The sequence below is a fragment of the Camelus ferus genome, chromosome 1 (genome assembly GCF_009834535.1).
Source record: "Camelus ferus isolate YT-003-E chromosome 1, BCGSAC_Cfer_1.0, whole genome shotgun sequence".
In the NCBI taxonomy this organism is placed as follows: domain Eukaryota; kingdom Metazoa; phylum Chordata; class Mammalia; order Artiodactyla; family Camelidae; genus Camelus; species Camelus ferus.
In genome coordinates, this window is record NC_045696.1 from 95632049 (window position 1) to 95651643 (window position 19595).

The following is a 19595-nucleotide window of genomic DNA, read 5'->3' on the forward strand; positions in this document are numbered from 1 at the left end:
TGTGTCCATTAAATATTCTCTGCATATATTTTCTAACATATGCCAGCATATTCAGGATTTTCTTCTAGGAAGTTGATTTATATATGCAGTATTGTGAAATTGATTATTAATATACTAATGTGTAGCTTTGGGTACATCATAAGACTATATGTTTACTGATTGCTACAATTTGTAAATTTCACATTTGGGGAAAATAGAGTCATAGTGAAATATGCATTCATGATAAGGATGAGAGTTTTTCTCAGAAAATTAAAAGCAGAACACTGTCCAAAGATTGTTTAACCCAGTACCTCCATTAAATATATATATATATAAATACCTCCCCCCAAAAAACAAACAAAAAAGGATAAATAAATAGATAAATAAAGTCAGATGCAAGCCAAAAAAAAGCCATGATATTAAAAAAAATTTTTAAAGATTGTTTAAAAACACATAATTGTCCAGACGTCCCCTTGATCCCTAATGATGAAGGACCCCACAGTAACTTCAAGGTTGGTTATCTACCTAAAGGACTGAGTAGCAAAGATTGTCACTACAGGTTCTCACTTTATTTTACCCACAGGAAGCTTCCTTTTAAAGAAAACTCTACTCAGGATTTCAGAATTTGAGCAGAGCTGATATTATAGAGTCCAGTCTTCCAAGTCATGTTCTTTCTATATAAATGTAGTCACATGATTCTTATCCCTGTGTTCTCGTGAGAGTCACAGGATTTCTATCATAAACAATGAAGGATGAATAGAGGTAAGATCTGAGAAAGATAAAAAGACCCCCTTCAATATTATGTCTTAGCCAGACCTCTTTTATACCTTTTTAATTATTCTGAAACTAACTTCTAGATATTTAATTCTTTTTCAAGAAATTTTAATTTTCCCTCATCTTCAGAGCTTCTTTAGACTTTTTTAAGAGAAGCTTCAGGTTATAGGAAGTAGTTATCAAGTTGGGTATTAGAAATCAAAGCCTGTCAGTTGATGCCAGTGGTAATTATGGTAAGTTACAGCATTGAAAATGATGATACTGATGATGCAGAAATAAACACAGTCCTAGTCTGCAAGGTGCCCTCGATGCCTCTCTGCTTTACCAGCACAAATTCTCACCAACAAATCCAAATCGGCTACTCCAATTGCCTTTCCAGTATATGATTTTCTGCTTCCTACCTGGTGATAAAAATATTTTACCCCTTAAGAGAAATTTTTTAAATCTTTTCTTTCCAAAGAATTCTTAGATCAGAAAACAAGTGATAAAATTTTTTTTAAAACATAATTAACCTTAGATTTCTTTCTTGCCTGTCTGCACAAACCTGCTTTCAACTTCATGATTGTTCCAATCGATAACCTGGTTTACCAAGCCACAAGAGTAAGTAAGCCACCAACTCTTTTTTGATACTCTCATGTTTGACTTAGAGGCTGCCACAGCAAGAAGAGAGCTTAAGATCACTTGGTCCAATTCCTTCACCCATAATATAATGAAACAGAACCAGAGATGTGAAGGGACCTATTCAAGGTTATGCAACTCGGTAGTGGTAGACATGGTTTAGATTTTGGAGTGGGGGGAGGACTCTTTGTTATACATTCATTGGGTTATACAGCTCTTCTTCCTTATCATTTTAATTGTTTATTATGTAGGTGTTTTTCAAAATGGCTGTTTTTCCTCTCTTAACTGTATAATATGAACACAATTTGCTCTGGATGTCTGTCAGGCTGATGTCATTGGTGGTGTTGGCTGCCTGTCATGTGTACCCCTATCCTTCTTGGGTAAGGAATGGGGTAAGGAATTATCCATTACTCTTGACGTTCACAAAAGCAGGAAATGCCAGGTGCTTACTTTTACAGCTTTTGTAGCAGCTAGGATAAAGGCATATAACCTCGACATTGCCAGAAACTCTCAGCCAGTAAATCTACTGTAGGGCAAGTGATGCAAAGATGCAGGGACAAAGGAGATTTTGTCCTGGTGCAGATAGCACATACAATAGTTCCAGGATGAGCTCTGGCAATGATGCCAATGGCAAGCAATGCGCAAGACTGGCAGGGGCAACATCTGTCATCCCACAGGTGTGGCCATTACATCCATCCCAATGTTTCCTGAGGAGTAATCTTAGCTGTGTTCCTGGTGCTCCGTCTTCTTTTGGTTCCTGCTTGTTTTCTGTGCCTAACATTCCAGCTTTTCTGGAAATTTTATGAGTATCCAATAACCTTTTTTGAGAAATTCTTTTTGTATTTAGCTCATCCAAAAAGTTAGTTTTGGTTACTTCCAAGAGGAACTCTGATAGTTACATGGCTTGAATAGAGAAGTTTTGCTCTCTGGATCTTGGAATACCAAGTGAATATGCTTGATTTGGTGTAGATTTCACTAGCAGAGAGATGTATCAAGGCCAACTTAATTTCTCAACTGCCAAAAAGTAATGGCTGTTCATTCTAGCCTCTCCAGAATACTCCCTATACAATTAGCAAAATATTTCAAGTAAAATACGTTTCTCTCTCTCCTTTCTTTTTTTTTTTTTTTTCCAGAAGTGGGCTAGTTCTTCCTTCTTTATGTAAACTTTCCAAAGGCTTTGCTATAAAACTGCATGCACCATGCACAGAGCTAAAGAAATGTACTAAATTTACATTATATTCATAAAAATCTCCCTCCTACCTTTGTTCTTTATAAGTGGTAAGAACATAGGACCAGAAGTCTGGAGAACATAGATCCTAGTTCTTCTTTACCCAATTGATTTGTCACCTTTGAAAATGACTTCATCTTTCTGGCCATCAATTTCTCCTGTGAAAAATGTGGGAAAGGAAAACCTGAGGAAGGCTGGGCTATATCACTTCTTGTATTACTTCTTGCTTCACAGAATCTCATTTTATAAGAAAATGTTGGAATTTTGGGAAAATTTGTCCTGTTCTCCCCGACCCCTCAAAATGAGCATTATTAGCCATCCTTCAATAAAATATAAGGAGAAATAGGGGCAATAAAAGCAGGGGGAAAAAACTTTTCTTTTGACAAGCTTATGAAATACAGCAACTCAGTTTCAATTTTCTGGAGCTTTGCATAATAATGAATCTTAATTATTGCCTAGAGTAACCAAACATGCACAATTCCAAGTTTTTAAAGAATTCCATTCATTAAAATAAAGGAGTCAGGCATAGGGAGAGTCATATTTTCACAAAGCATTAGACTTGTAATTTTCCAACATCTGTAGGGAGTTAAAAAACAATCGCTATGATCATTTCAGTTACTCTGGGGCCAGCAATATGAGTAATTCTTAGGTGCTTTTTGGGTCCTACAAAGTCATCAAATAGATTCTCAAAAATGTTTGCAGTAAGAACCACACCTCTTTTTTTCTGGGCATGGAAAAACCATGCAAAACAGACTCTCGATGAAGCCAGCATTGTAAGTCACAGACACAGAGTTTATTTTTAGAGACTAGGTTGCTATTAGCGCATAGCTGGACACTTTTTAGTCTGATTTAAACACACAAGAAACACCCTCTTTATGATCATTTATTGAGCAAGGTCTTGTCTCCACCCTACACAGAACATGAAATGTAAAGGTTCTAATAATAGCGACACAGTTAAACGCATTGACGGGCACTTTCTCTTTCAACACAATTAATTTGCCCTAAGCAGTGTCTAGTTAATGAGGCCTTAACTTGTCAGGAATGAATAGGTGTGCTCTGCCCCGACTTCAGCATGAGGCAACGGCAGACACTGCTCTTTTCAGCTGTTTAAGTTTGTTTTGGACCCTTTTCCTATCTATTCAGCGTCCCCTCAGTGAGATCGGCCGTGGGCTTCCAGCTGTCTGTCTCCTCCTCCCCTAAGGCTGGCTTTGCTGCTGCCACGTGAGTACTGAAAGCTGACCCTGTATGAATAAAGAACTGCTGGCAAACAGCTGTAATTAGGAAATTAAACTAGGGGGTATTAGGAAAGGCAGCTTAGTTCTGCATTACCCTTGAGCATTTTTAGAAGGCATGAGGAACATTTTGCTTCTAATTAAAACAAGAGGGAAAACTGAAGGGAGGCCAGCTTTACATGTAATGAAGAAGGTGTGTATTTGGACAGGCTTTCCCACAGCTGTTTACTTCACTGATACCCTGATGTCTCAAATTTCTTTAGTAGGGGGAAGTCACTTTCATTCCACTTTTCGAACTAAGAAGGAAGATGACCGTGTCCCTAGGAGAGGTGGTACAGTGATTTAAATTCACGTTAAACTACACATGGCTGACATTAGATTATCTTCTGAAGGCTGCTCCAGATAAGAAGGAAAGGGGTAAGAAGCAAAGAACACTAAGGTACTAAGAGTCAAAAGAAAAAAAACACAAAGATCTTGGAAACTGGCCAGGAAGCACAATTCATCCATAAAGACACGTGGGGCAATCAGGTATTTAGGAGGGAGCTGTAAGCTAGCTTGATGCTTATCCACTAGGCTTACTGAGGGGCTGCTAGTCTTAATAGGGGCTCGTTGGTCAGTTGTGGCTCGGTGTCCAAAGATGACATCAGGTAAATGCTGGCAATAGAAATGTCAGTGGGACTTTGTGTTTCTTGTCTGTCTTCACCTCTGGTATGTGAACTACCTGGGAGTAAGGAGTGTTAACTGTTTTATTCACCACTGGATCTCCAGCACCTGAAAAGTGTCTGGTATAGGATGAGGACTCGATTTGAGAAAAGAACAAAGGGAGGAAGAAAGAAAGAGAGGAAGGAAGAGCAAGAGAGAGGGAGAAAGAAAAGAAAGGGAGGAAGGAAGGGAGGAAGGACAGAAGGGAGGAGGGAAGGAGGGAGGAACAAGCAGAGGCCCACTGAGACCACCTTGTGGCGGGAAATCTGGGGCATGTGGTTTTCAGGAGTCCAACGAGCGTGTCGCTATCTTTAAGAAGCCTTGTCTGTGATGTGTGCAAGTAGATTCCTGACACTCCCAAGCGAGTGTGACTATAACATCCTTTTGACCAAGTCTGTCCCACTGTGTTCACTCTCCCCAAAGCTCCCTCTGGCTTCTGACTTGCCTCCCACTACTTATTTCTTCCCTCTTGGAGCACCCAGATGTGTCTGCATTACCCACTACGCTGCCCTTTGACTTGTGTTTGGCTGCTGGGCCTCACCTAAGCTCCTACCTTTACTCTTGAAATTCACTCCAGCACCTGTGACTGGCCTTTAGACACCAAGTCTGCAGAAAACCTGTGACTATCCAGGTGTTTCAGATTGAGCAGCAACTTTCATTCTCCAGTGTGACCCCAGTCTGGCCACTCCCCTGCCTTGTCGTCAAATCCCATCTTTGCAATGTGGTCTAAATCTGAGGGTGAGATGAAGCCTTCAGAGAAGGGAACCAAAGGGTCAACCTTGGAGGAGCTAGCAACAGCAGAGACTGAGGAAAGTGGAAGAGAGAAGAAAGAAAGGAGTTCCATAGGACCGGGGAGCACAGAGACGGGGGCAAGAGTGGAAGAGCTCCATATACTTTAAACTCTGGCCCTGGATTTGTCCTATCCCAAATGCTGACTGTACCAGCCTGTAAAACATTTACACAGATGCACAGAGATGCACAACCATGCAAACAAAGCAAATTGCAAACCAGTTTTAGTAATTTCTCAATGAAGGGATTACTCTGTAATTCTCTGTGAACCTCCTATTTTGCAAGCCCAAAGGGAAAATAGTTTGTTCTGGACATGTCTGGACACACCCTCAGCCAATTGGAAGAGAAGCCGCCCCTTGCCTTCAAGTCCCTGCTGAGCACGCACAACCCTGCTCACTGGCCTCATCCACAAAATACGGTCAAAACAGTGTCTGCCTCCCAAGTTGGTACTGGAACTAAATGAATCATGTCTAGGGTGTATAGGAGATTGTCTGACACATAGTAAGTATGCATTAAATGTTAGCAATGATGTTGACTGTGATGATAAGAGATGACGGTGATAATGAGCATGATGATGTTAACACATCGCCGGCTGTGACCGATTGGACAAGACAAGCTCTTAGCCCAAAGCTACCAATCCAGAAGCTGCACATTGTCTTATGATTCCTGTGGTTGGTTTCAAAAGACGAGCTAAACCAATCAGAGTCCTTTCCCTGAGAACTGGCCAATGGAGATGGATAAACCCATGGGCTGGGCTGGCCACAGGGTGGCAATATGAAGGTTAAAACTGAGAGGGAGAAGTAATTGAAAGAAGGATAGGTGGATGAAGAAGATACATTGTAAGAAATCCACTCAGAACCAAGGACACTTTGCAGGAGAGTGAGAGAGCCCAGTGTGCTCAGTACTCGGCCTGCCTTTTAAGCCTGCTGCTCTCACTCCTGGTTTCTTAAACATCTCCTAGATTCCAACTCACACTCCTGGCTTTTAGTTTTAAACCCATTTGGGTTTGAGTGTTTTTTGTGTTTATGAGTCCAAAGAATCCTGACTGGATTTTAAAAATACTTTTTATAGTATAATTAATCATACTACAAAAAAGTGAGTCAGATGTTATCTGGCTAGAAGACTTCCTTTCCACTGTGGCTTACAAATTTTAGAGCATACCAATGATTACAAACTCTGATGAACAGATTCAGCTGTTTATGAAAATTGGAATTACTATGGCTAGGCCCTTCTATGTAATTTCAACCTCATGTCCACCTATAAAGAGACTGCTGGGAGAACAGTATATAGTTCAAGTGGTAGAGCACATGCTTAGCATGCAGGAGGTCCTGGGTTCAATCCCCAGTACCCCCTCTAAAAACAAATAAATGAATAAACCTAATTACCTCCAAACTCAAAAAACAAAAAAAGAGAGAGAGAAAGAGAGATTGCTGGATACTAGTGATCTCACCAATGACTGATGTGGCTGAAGAGAGCGTCAGGGGTACAAATTCAAACGTCTACAGGGACATTAATGCACAGACTGGGTGTATCATAGCAGAGTGGTAGGAATGCTGCCAACTGAAGAGGCATGCCCTCTGGTGCCTCCTTGGGCCCTCCCCAAGAAGGGAACCTCATCTGTTGATTGATGGAAATATGTTTCCAACATAAAAGCTAGAAATCCAAAATTTTACAATTTCATTCTTCTGTTTATTAAGTACTGGAAACTAATTTTAACTTTTTTTAAAAGATAGGGCCCAGAGAAAGCGTCTGCAGAACAAACTTTTTCTGAGGCTGCCAGTTTGCACCCTCTGATATAATATAATATGATGTGAAATATACTCTCGTAAAGAAACGAATGCCTCACAAAATTTATCACATTTCCTAAGTCCCTAGCCAACTATGTGGTTATATTTTCAAAAGGCAAGAGAGGGAAGACTTTATTTTGAGACTTTTTGCCAGAGGGAAATGAAATATGTGTATCAACATTTGTCTAAAAAATTCAAAAGAGAGTTAACATAATTACTATCAAATTATGGATCCTGGTGATTAAGAATACACACATAATGCAATAATGCCTTTCATATTGCAAGGAAATCACGCAAGTCCCTTGGCACACCTGCACACCTGCCTGTCACTCTGCAGTTGTCTTCTCCATTATGTACCTTTCAGCAGCATCACAGTATGCGGGTAGTTTTCAAACCTTTTCCCCTATTGCTAACAGATTAGTGTTAAATCCTTGACCTTCAGAGTTGTATTTAAATATATTTGACTATGATAAGAAGGCAGTTTAAGTGATATATACACACATTTTAATTTGCCTAGAATAATGTGTTCTAGGTTTTTAGATTTTTCAGATTAACCCAATTAATTGGAATAGAATATACATTTTGATTGAAGTGCAAAGTGTATAAAAGATGATACAAGGCAGGGCTTTCAGATTATAATTCAGTAATAAGTCTTCTCTGTATCTGCTTCAATTGTCCTCTTACTTATTTTCAAAAAGACTATGTGAACACTTTTTGTGAAATGTAAATCTTTCACATTCAGTCTTTGGCTTTAAATTCCTCAAATTTAAAGCAGTCTTTATAACAGAGAAACTGACTTCCTTCCACATCGTCTGTCTTAAAAATTGTGCATCTAATGCTGAAGACAAAAGATGCAAGAGATCCAGTTACGGCTATGTAACAACTCTAGATCTAGTGTGAAAAAGGTACACTACTTACAGTGTCAGCCCTGATGATGTGAAGAGCTTAGATGTCATCACTCCTGTCCTTAGAATAAGAGAAAACTGAACAATTGAAAAAATCAGCAACCACTTTTAGGCACATTAGAGAACTGAGGCCGCAGGACAAACTGCCCCTAAAATCTGGAGACAAGTGGTGGTAGGCAGATAATGGCTGCCCGAAGACGCTCACATCCTACTCCCTGGAACCTGTGAGTATGTTACTTTACACAGCAAAAGGGATTCAAGGTAGCAGATGGAATTGTGATTCGTTGCTAATCAACTAAGAGTAAAACAGAGAGATTATGAATTGGGCCCAAAGGAAAGGGGCCTTACAAGTAGAAGAGGGCCGGCAGAAGAGAATCATAGAGGTGACAGTGTGAAGAGTAATCTGCCCTGCGTTAATGGTTTGTAAGACGGAGGAATGGATCTACCATCAGCGAATGCAGGTGGGCTCTTCATGGTGGAAAAAAACAAGGGAAAAGATTCTCCCACAGAGCACCCAGAAGAAATGCCTGCCCTGCCAACCCATTTTTAGCCTGGTAAGCCCCACACAAATTTCTGACTTCCAGAACTACACATTTGTATTGCTTTAAGACATCAGGTTTGTGGCAGCTTGTTATGGTAACAATAGGAAAAAAATATATAGGTGCATCCAGAGAGCCATCAGCTGGTAGGAACACTGAAATGCTAATTTTCACAAATTGCTGTCAGCTAAACATGGACCAGTTTTATAATGAGGAAGTCCTGGGGGCCACAGGCCTCTCAGAGAGGCCCCAACACTTTCATGGCTTTTCCCACCAGGTTCTCATGAAGAGGATCTAAGAAAGATCTCCTGTGGCACTGACAGTGGTGGGGTGGGCAGTGGGCAGGGGCCGGGGAGGGTGAAGACCTATGAACAGGAAACACACCCAGAGCATTCTCCACAACAAAGTTTACCTCTTAGGTTTCCCTCTTTGTGAAGTACACATGCTATTGCTTCTTACTTGTACCTTAATGTGAACAATTGGGGGAAGTACTGGGTTAAGCCAGCAGTTCATAAAGGGTAGTCCTGGGATCAGTAGCAACAGCATCATCTGGGAACCTGTTAGAAACACAGGCCTTTGGGACCTATCCCAGGACTACTGAATCAGAAACTCTGGGGGTGGGTCAAGACACTGGTGTTTTAACAAGTCTTCCGGGAGATTCTGTTGGAGCTAACGTTGAGGAATAGGAGGTTTCAGACAAAAGAGGGCCCAAGACAGATCCTTTGCATTAAGACGGGCTCTTTTGTGATGTGAGGGCACCTAAACGTTGCCTTGTGCTCCCTTGGAGGACGTGATGAAGAAGGCTGTGGAGAACCAGCAGACAGGGTGGCCCTGCCGTGGCCGGGAATAGATGCTCTAGAAGCAGAAGCCATAAGCAACCCTCCTAAGCCAACCTTGGCTCTTCTCCTGAAAGAGCCAGGGAGAAGCCAACGCAGCAACACAGTAGACCAACCAGCCAGTTCTGCGCAGACCCAGCCCCTAGGGAGGGCGCAGTGAGCTTCTGTGAGGCAGAAGGAGAAGGAAGCAAACAGCGCTTAGAAGATGTCGAAGCATAAACTCTGAGTATCTGTATGAAATGAGACTGTTTGCATGTTTAATTTGAAAGATAAAGTTATCCCTAAACCCTCTCCCCTCAAAGACTAATCAGTTAACTTAGAGCTCGTGAAGCAATTACCGATAAAGTTAAAAAGTTGTCTAAGCACTGTTTACATCCTTCTTCTGCCTCACAGGAAGCTCATGACACAAACAAACAAAAAACTCCAATTTTGCAAATCTGTTTAGAGGGGACATACTTCAACACAACTGTATAATGTTACTTAATCCATTTGATTATTTGGAAAATACTTGAGAATTAAACTTCTTTTTTTTAACATTTTTCATTGATTTATAATCATTTTACAATGTTGTGTCATAATTTTTTGTGGGGAGGTAATTAGGTTTATTTATTTACTTATTTTCATGGGGGTACTGGGAATTGAACCCAGGACCTCATACATGCTAAGCATGCACTCTACCATTGAGCTATGCCCTCCCCCTATAAAGAAAAATTCTTTATTCCAGACTTTCTTTGTTAAATAGTCTCAAAATGTGAATTTGATGGAAACAGTCACTTTTGAGATCATGTTGCAGTGATAAACTAACAACACTTGAGGGCAGTCAAAGCACACGTCTTGCCTGTATATAACAGCTGATTTAATTATAACTTTAAAATTGAACACTTTATCAAAATGCCTTTTTTTGTACTTCTTCTTTGGTCTACAATTATCCCCTACCTCCATAGTTCAGATTCCTAGACAGTTTCTCTGATGTAGGTGGAGCAACAATAAAAAGTATTTTTAAAGCATACATTAATTTTTGTTTCTTTTATCAGCTCTATTTTTGCTGTGGCTTGTAACTGATGTAGTTCTGAGACACTGCTCAGTTAAGTCACAAGTTCAATTTCTTTACCTCAAAATAGTCTTTTAGGATCATGTGAGTATATCACAGCATCCATCCATATGTGGGCACGTGTGTGTGTGTGTGTGTGTGTGTGTGTGTGTGTGTGTGTGTGTGTGTCTACCCAGAGAAGTCTGTGTGACATAAATAACAGTGAACAAGTAGAATTCTCTGGGGCTACCTTGGTAGAGTACATTTATATATTCTTTCCTGTCACTGCCCCGTAAAGCCACCACATCATATGTCAGTCTGGTTTTCATCACCACCTTGGATAAATCTTGGCCAAGTCCCATCATTTCTCAGATGTTAAAAAAAAGTTGTCAGGTTACTTTTGTCCCCCTTCCCCCCTCCCCAAAAAATCTAATTTCAGTAATTAAAATATCTTTCTTGTAAAATACTTAAAACTCCAGACTTCATATGAACTTAAGCTTCTCCCTTCGTTTTGTCTGTTTCCCATTGGAAGCCTGCAGTGGGGAGAAGTGGTGGGGTGGTTACAAACATTCAGGTTGATTTCTCTGCCTGGTTTCTACTCATCTGCCCACTTACTAGGCTGCCCCTGACTCCTGGAGGGTTGAAAGAGGAAAAAGGGAAGAGGTATGTCTTTCACTGACATTTCTATAATCTCACATTGATTTTTTCTGGCTATGATAGAAGCTTATGCCTATTTCTGTTGAGTCAGCTTTTGGGACCTTTCGTGAGCTGTGTGATTTCACTGCTGGGTCCAGGGCCAGCTCCAACGGTGTGAGCCCTTTGTAGACGCACAGGACCACATGCTTAGCGGGGCCTCCAGCTTGGTTTAATGCTCTGTCGTCGCCATGTTGAAAACTTTAATAAATTTCGAACAAGAGCACCCTGCATTTTCCTTTTTCACTGGGTAGCACCAGTTATGAAGCAGGTCCTGACTGTGCTCTCCCAACTTCAGCTCTGTAGCGGGGCAGTGCCTCTCCTTCAGCTGACAGTTTATAATCTCCCCCTCTGCCTCTTTCCAGTCAGACTACATCTCTAGCAGGATGCTGTGAATTGAGACAACAAATGAACATTCCCTACTTAGGTTCCTTTGCCCCATAAAAGCAGGCAATTTGGGGGGAGTATGGTTATTATAAACCTCCGTGCTAGTGCCTTAAGTCCTTACAGCCAGGCTCTCCCCAGAACCTGTTCTCCCTCAGGCGTCCGTCAGGTGATTCTCCCGTGTTCCTAAGCAACGCCATCCCATCCTAGCGCTCCCGGTAGGCCCTGAAGCGCCTCCTCCTCCGGATAACCGTCAACAAACCAATCCTTCCTTTAACTCCCTGACATTCTTTACCTCAATTCTGTTATACCCTCAAGACGGATGAGTAGATTAGAGCCAAAACTTCCAGTTTTTGTCCCTCCTAAGCAGGGTCTGCGTAGGAGGTTCAGCCTCACTTTGGAAATTGAACATTTTTGCCCCTGCTGCTTTGCTCTCGGCCTTTAGGAAACTCAGCAGTTTAGGAAACAGAGACAGAAAGATTCCCAAGATAATGTCCAACCACATTATTTATAAGGACAAAATTTTACTTAAAAGTAGAGATTTTATAAAATAGATAAACAAGTTTATCCTGTGTAGCACAGGGAATATATTCAGTATCTTGTAGTAGTAGCTCATGGTGAAAATGAGTATGTATATATTCATGTGTGACAAACATTGTGCTATATACCAGAAACGGACTCAACATTGTAAGCTGTCTATGCCACAATTAAAATAAAAAGTAGAGATTTTAAAATTGAAATAATTATTTGAGAAACATTTCAAATAGTCCCAATTTTATGAAGATAATGCCTTCATCAGTAGGAGAGACGAATTCCATCCAACAAATATTCTGAGCATCTCCTTTGTGTAGATACCAGGAGTAAGTTCTACTGATATGCAAATTAATAAGACAGCCCCACAGTTAGAAACTGGGGAACACAAATAGACAATTTCTGGAAGATGGGTGATAACAAAGTTGTATCGTGGGTTTTGTGTGACTTCCCTGAGCTTGTGGATGGAAGTGGAGGTTGTGGAGCTCCTTACCTGAAGCTTTCTGACTGGTGAACTGCTTTTAAGGACTTCTTTGACAGAACTGCCCCTCATCTCTAAGTCTCTGGCTCCATCATATACAACAGGATGAAATCCCAATCTGTACACTTTCAGACATGGGGTTCCATTTTACCTATAAACTATTTTATGCCTATTCAAAACTAGCAAAGCTCTGCACAGGACATCTTGAATTTTTTCTATCTCAATATTAGAGCCAATAGACAAACCTTTTATAGCTTCCCTTTCAGTAAATGAGAAACAGTCCACAAAGTGGATGGGTATCAGACTCTGGTCCATTAATGGACAGAGAGGGAAGCCAGCAGCAGCATTCTTAGTGACATTAGATGTCTTAACTTGGAATTTTTGTCCCCCCTCCTTTTTCCTCCATTGGAGAGTTCCTAGAATGATAAATAAAATCCTATTAAATATTTTTCGTTATGGATCCCTTTGGAAATGATAGAAGCATTTAGATCTCCACCAAGTAAAAAATTCCTAGGTTAAAGGAAACAATGGGGTGGGGGTGTGGATTTCAGGTTGGAATTTCCTGGACATAGCAATTACAGTGATTCACAACTTGGAAAAGTTTGTCCAGATTTTGTCTTTCTGGTACTAAAGACAAAAAAAATCCATGCTCCCTGACTATAGGGTTGGATGGCTGGATCATTTTCCAGATAGGCTGACTTACTGGGTGACATTTTTCTTGGGGGAGGGAGTGCCATTTTGTGTAGACACCCTCTGCCATCATGGAGCCAAATCCTGACTTCTGACTGGCTCTGGCATGATTCCTCCCCAGAGCGCTGAATCTTCGTGCATCACTCACCACATAAGGGAGCAATACTGCAGAAGCAAAGTCCGCCATGCACTGGGCGTTAGTACACTGTGTCATATCACATCCACAAATGGTCATTTCTCCCATTCTCAGAACAGGGGTCTCACACCTTTAGGGAAGGTGTAGGTCTACCCTGCCAGCGGTGCTCGCATTTCTCACTCCACTCTCATCCGTACCTCCAAATCTTCCCAAAGGCTCCATTTTTTCTTCCTTCCTTTCTACTTAGAGTAACACTCGATGTACAGTTATATAATCCTCAGCTGCCGTTGGTGGAAGCTATTCCACAATCTCTGGTGGAAGCCCCAGATTATCAATCACATCTCTGTCCACCCCAGCTTTGGTGGCCAATTTATACCGCAGTGGAGGGTGCAAGTGGTCTGAGAGTGAAAACTGTCTTACAGAGCATTTGCCTTCTCTGGCTTAACTCTGACCAATATGATTAAGTCCTATTGCTGTGGCCAGTTAACGTTATAGTATTATCCTATCCAGTTTATGACCAGTTGGACATAATTGAGAAGTAAGGGTGTTGTTATCAGTCTGCTCTTGAAAAGATCTTCCAAATATGCATGCCTTAAATTTAATCAGGTAGCCCACTTCAGTGCTAAAAAATAAAGGTCTAGTTTATGATTGGAGGATTGAACTTTTAGCCACAGACTAGCAAATACCAGAGATTTCTGTCTCCACTAATTTGATTTTTTAAAATCTGATACCACTCATAGACTTATGAGCCAGCAACCCTGTATAATGTATAATGCTTATTGAAATTAGTACAAAGCTTTGATTAAGACAGAGTTTTGAGGGAGTGACATCAACATCAAGGTGATGTAAGACACTCTCTTTGTCTCTCCCCTTCAATCTACAACCGGTAAAACATCCATAACTCAACAAGAGTTCCTCTGCCCAACACACCAGGACATCAGAGAGTTCCATACACCTGTATATCTAAACATGGGTGCAGTGAACACATAGAGGAGGTGAACCAGGGGAGCAGCAAAGGCCAAGCCCCAAAAATCCCAGTCCCCTCCTCCCAGCAGCTAATCCAGCAGCCCAAGAGAACACAGTAGCAACAAGAGAGGTGTTGCACATGACTCCAGCCTCCTGGCTGCAGCAGCACCCACAGTCACAGGGAACTGGCAGCAGCGGCAGTGGGGCCTGTGACCCCGGTCCCTGTAGCTCTGGCTCCCCCATCTGCAGCAGTCGCCTCTGTGAACCCAGTAATCCCAGATGTGGCAAAGGCACCTGTGACCCTAGCTCCCAGCCTGCCTTCCCCCTTCCCCTATGGAGGTGGTGTCCTTAGCCCAGGCATTCCTGAACATGGTGGAGGTGCCGCCATTGGGTTCCCCAAGCAGCAATACCAGTGACAGCAGTGACACTGACACCAGCAACCCTGGAGGCATAAGCAGTGACAATGAGGGCCTCAAATGACACCTCTTGACAGAAGAATTGGAGAGTAGAAAGTTCGGGTTCTCAAGTACAGCCAGAGGCAGCACAGAGAATCAAAAACTTGTGCTATAGCACCACCTACTGAAAAATAAAAGAACGGCCTCTAATTACCAATTACCAATCTATTGAAAATTGCTAGAATCAAGTTAAAAAAAAAAAAAAAAAGCTTTACCTAGAGAAGAAAGATTTTCACTACTTAAAATGCACCAGCAGAGGAACAACTCACCAAACACCATGAAGAATCACAGTAATACTGTACCATAAAAAGAAAATAATTCAGAAACCAAATTTAAAGGCATGGAATATTGCAATCTAACTGATAAAAAATTCAACATAGCTGTCGTGAAGAAGCTTAACGAGCTACAAGAAATTCAGAAACACAATTCAGTGACCTCATGAATAAAATCAACAAACAGAAGGAATGCTTTACCAAAGAAAGTGAAACTCTAAAAGAACCAAACGAATTCTGGAGTAAAAGAACTCAAAAAATGAGGTGAAGAATGCCTTAGAAAGCACTGGGAATAGAGCAGACCATATGGAAGAGATAATTACCAAGCTCAAAGATAAAAATCTAAAAATAATTTAGGTAGAAGAGGAAAGAGAACTAAGATTTTTTTTTTTAAATGAAGAAGTTCTACAAGAACTATCCAACGTCTTTAGGAAAGGCAATCCTATGAGGAGAAGAGAGGAAGAAGGGGACAGAAAGTTTACTTAAAGAAGTAATAGCTGAGAGCTTCCCAAAACTGGGGAAGAAACTGGATATACAAGTTCATGTTGCTAACAGAACACCTAATTACCTCAGTGCAAAAAGACCTTCTCCAAGACACATTATACTGAAACTATCAAAAGTCAACGACAAAGAAAAAAATTTTAAAGGCAGCCAGACTGTAACCCGTAAGGGAACCCCCTGTTAGTCTATTAGAAAATTTCTTAGCAGGAACTCTACAGGCAAGGAGAGAGTGGAATCACCATATTCAAAACATTGAAAGATAAAAACTGTCAGCCAAGAACAGTCTTTCCAGCAAAGTTCTCCTTCAGATATGAAGGAGAAATAAGGGCTTTCCCAGACAAGCAAAAGCTGAGGGAGGTCATTACCACTAGACCTGCCTGACATTAAAGACCTTGTAACCATTTCAGAACTGAGTTTTGGAATCCAAATGAGTCTTCAGAAATTTAAAAAGATTAAAAGTAAATATTGATTGTGATGCTAAACAAATAGACTAAATCTGACCAACATTCCTCGATGTTAGTAAGCCCTGGCACACTTTCTGGCAGAGACAGTGGTTCTCACTGTTAGATTTAAAGAATGGCTATTAAGAGGTTGAAGGAGATGAGAAGAAATTTAATATTCATTTGACCAGAGGAAATTTTTTACAGTCTGAAACAGTGCATCAAGATTTCTCTAGATACCATCTAGCTACCAGTGACTGGTGTGGGGCGGTATTTGAAGGTGTTAGAATATTTAGATGGTATGATTGCATTTGGAAAGACCTAGGAAGGAAAAAAAGGAATCCTTAGAGTGTTAGACTATCTCAGGGAGGCACAATAGGAAAAGTTCCCTAAGATGTGTTAGCTCTACTGTGCTTATGACTCTGTTCATTATACAGCAGACATAGTTTCTCACCAGGGGAAATTTTGTCCCTATCTGTTGGCCTCCTCCCAGTAGATTTAGAGAAGTGAAGATGTTTTGGAAGTGCTGATGTTTAAGGCTGTCAATCAAAGATTACACCTGGATGTTGCATCACTGACATTTGACTTGTGGGCATTTGGTTAGCACTAAGCTCCCTCCTGTCTGTACATAATGCCCATGGCAGCTGGAGGGGGGATGGGGAGAAAGGGCTGATCCTACCAACTTCAGGGAAACCTGGAGCAGATATTCTAAACCCCAGACCAGTGGTTCTCAACTTTGGCTGATTACGAGAACAACCTGCGGAGATTTTTTTTAAAATTCAAAAATGTTTGCCTAAGGTACTTTATGTGAATCTCTGTTATTTGCAATCAATTGACCCCAGACTGAAATATGAAGTACTGTGGTCTTAAGAGAATCATCAGACAACCATGCCATTTTCCTTTTCTAGTCAGTGTCTAATGGAAGTAAGTAGGGAACACCTGGGGCAATAAGACCAGCCTCTGGAAAGTCCTGGAAGGACTTCTTAAGGTCAAAATGTGGGGGAAAACACAAGGTTGAGGTGATAACTCAGTCATTCTGACAGCAAATAAAATAAAAACTGACAATTCAGCTACACAGAAGAGCAGGCACACTCTGAAGACGTGGGTAACATGCTCTTGGATTGGAAGAATTAATATGGTTAAAATGGCCATACTACCCAAGGTAATCTATAGATTTAATGTTATCCCTTTCAAGATACCCACGATATTTTTCACAGAACTAGAACAAATAATCCTAAAATGTATATGGAATCACAAAAGACCCAGAATTGCCAAAGCAATACTGAAGAAAGAGAATGAAGCTAGAAGAATAACCCTTCCAGACTTCATACAATACTACAGAGCTACAGTAATCAGAACAGCACGGTACTGGCACAAAAACAGACATATGGATCAATGGAACAGAATAGAGAGCTCAGAAATAAACCCACAGACTTAATCTTTGACAAAGGAGGCAAGAATATACAATGAAGAAAAGACAGTCTCTTCAGGAAGTGATGTTGGATAAACCTGACAGCCCCACATGTAAATCAATGAAGTTAAAACATTCCCTCACACTTTACACAAAAATAAACTCAAAATAGCTTAAAGACTTAAATATAAGACAAGACACTATAAGCCTCAAAGAAGAAAACACAGGCAAACATTTTCTGACATAAATCTTAGCAATGTTCTCCTAGGGCAGTCTACCCAGGCAATAGAAATAATAGCAAAAATAAACAAATAGGAACTAATTAAACTTACAAGCTTTTGCACAGCAAAGGAAACCACAAACAAAACAAAAAGACAACTTATGGAATGGGAGAAAATATTTGCAAATGATGTGACTGACACAGGTTTAATTCCAGAATATATAAGCAGCTCATACAACTTAATACAACAACAGAAAAAAACCTGATCCAAAAAAGTGCAGAAGACCTAAACAAGTAATTCTCCAGTGAAGACATACAAATGGTTACTAGGCACATGAAAAAATGCTCAGTATTGCTAATTATCAGAGAAATGCAAATCAAAACTACAATGAGTTTTCACACCATTCTCATACCAGTCAGAATGGCCATCATTCAAAAGTCCACAAATGATAAATGCTGGAGAGGCTGTGGAGAAAAGGGAACCCTCCTGCACTGTTGGTGGGAATGTAGTTTGATATAGCCATTATGGAAAACAGTATGGAGATTCCCAAAAAGACTAAAAATAGACTTAATATATGATCCAGCAATCCCACGCTTGGGCATATATCCAAAGGGAATCTTAATTCAAAAAGACACCTGCACCTCAATGTTTATAGCAGCACTATTTACAATAGCCAAGGCATAGAAATAACCTAAATGTCCATTGACAGATGAGTGGATAAAGAAGCTGTCGTATATTTACACAATAGAATAACACTCAGCCATAAAAAAGAATAAAATAATGTCACTTGCAGCAACATGGATGGACCTGGAGATTGTCATTCTAAGTGAAGTAAGCCAGAGAAAGAAAAATACCATATATCACTTATACATGGAATCTTAAAAAAAGACACTAATGAACTCATCTACAAAATAGAAACAGACTCACAGACATAGTAAACAATCTCATGTTTACCAGTAGGAAAGCAGGGTGCGAAGAGAAAAATTGGGAGTTCGAGATTTGCAGATACTGACTGGTATACATAAAATAGATAAATAAGTTTATACTGTATAGCACAGGGAACTATATTCAATATCTTGTAGTAACCTATAATGAAAAAGAATATGAAAAGGAATATATGTATATGTATGACTGAAACATTATGCTGTACACCAGAAAGTAACACATTGTAAACTCACTATACTTCAATAAAATAGTTAATGTGAGGGGTATGTCTCACATTCGTCACAGGCAAAGTCCGTTAACAGTTCCCAGGAAATAAAAATAGAATCTGGGTAATAAAACAGTCTAACCTTTTTTTCCTTTGCCTTTGTGCTTCCTCTAGTTTCACTTGCTCACAGGGTGCTGTGTGCAGAGGTCTTGCCCCCAGCCTTTCAGACCAGATTTCTTAGCGCGAAAGGCTGCGCAGGCCACCTCAGCTCGGAGGGCCGTGTCCTGAAGCGCTGCGCACAACACTCAACCCAACATGGCGGGCGCGGCCGGCCGTGGCGGGCGTGGCCGCAGCGGCAGCGGCGTCAGAGGCGGGCCGAGTGCAGAGGCGCAGTGCCCAGCCCTGCGGACTGGAGCCGGGAGCTCCACGGCTGCACCAGACCTGCGGGAACTCCGCCCCTTCCCCCCTCACCTCCCCCGCCACCCCCTCCCTGCCGCTGACGATATCCCTGTGAAGCAGCCCCGCCCACACAGCCTGTCCTGTGGGGACAGCGTGGACTCTACAGCGCCCGTTAGGGCACCTCTTCATTCTTTGATCAAAGCATAAAGTTTTCCTTTGCTTCTGAGCCAAACTTAGTTTAGTTCTATTGGCTCAAACACCAGGCAGGAGGACCCTGCTTGGGGACTCATGGGGGAGGGTGGGTAACACTTTCTATCATGTATTATTGCTATTTTATATTTTAGCCGATATACTATTTTCCACATTATTATCTTCCTTGTGAGACTATGAAGCCCTGAGGAAATAGTTCCTAATTCATCTTCAGACTTACCCACCAATCAGCACGG

The 19595-nt window shown here is 41.0% G+C and overlaps 1 long non-coding RNA gene across 1 annotated transcript in view; it reads right to left on the minus strand.

Moving 5' to 3' along the window:
- The window catches only part of LOC116665710, a 166380-nt gene extending 147180 nt beyond the window's left edge, over positions 1-19200 (minus strand). Inside the window, exon 1 of the long non-coding RNA XR_004322359.1 lies at positions 18893-19200. This is a non-coding gene — a long non-coding RNA (uncharacterized LOC116665710). The remainder of the gene's footprint in view (positions 1-18892) is intronic.
- Between the last annotated feature and the right edge of the window lie 395 nt (positions 19201-19595).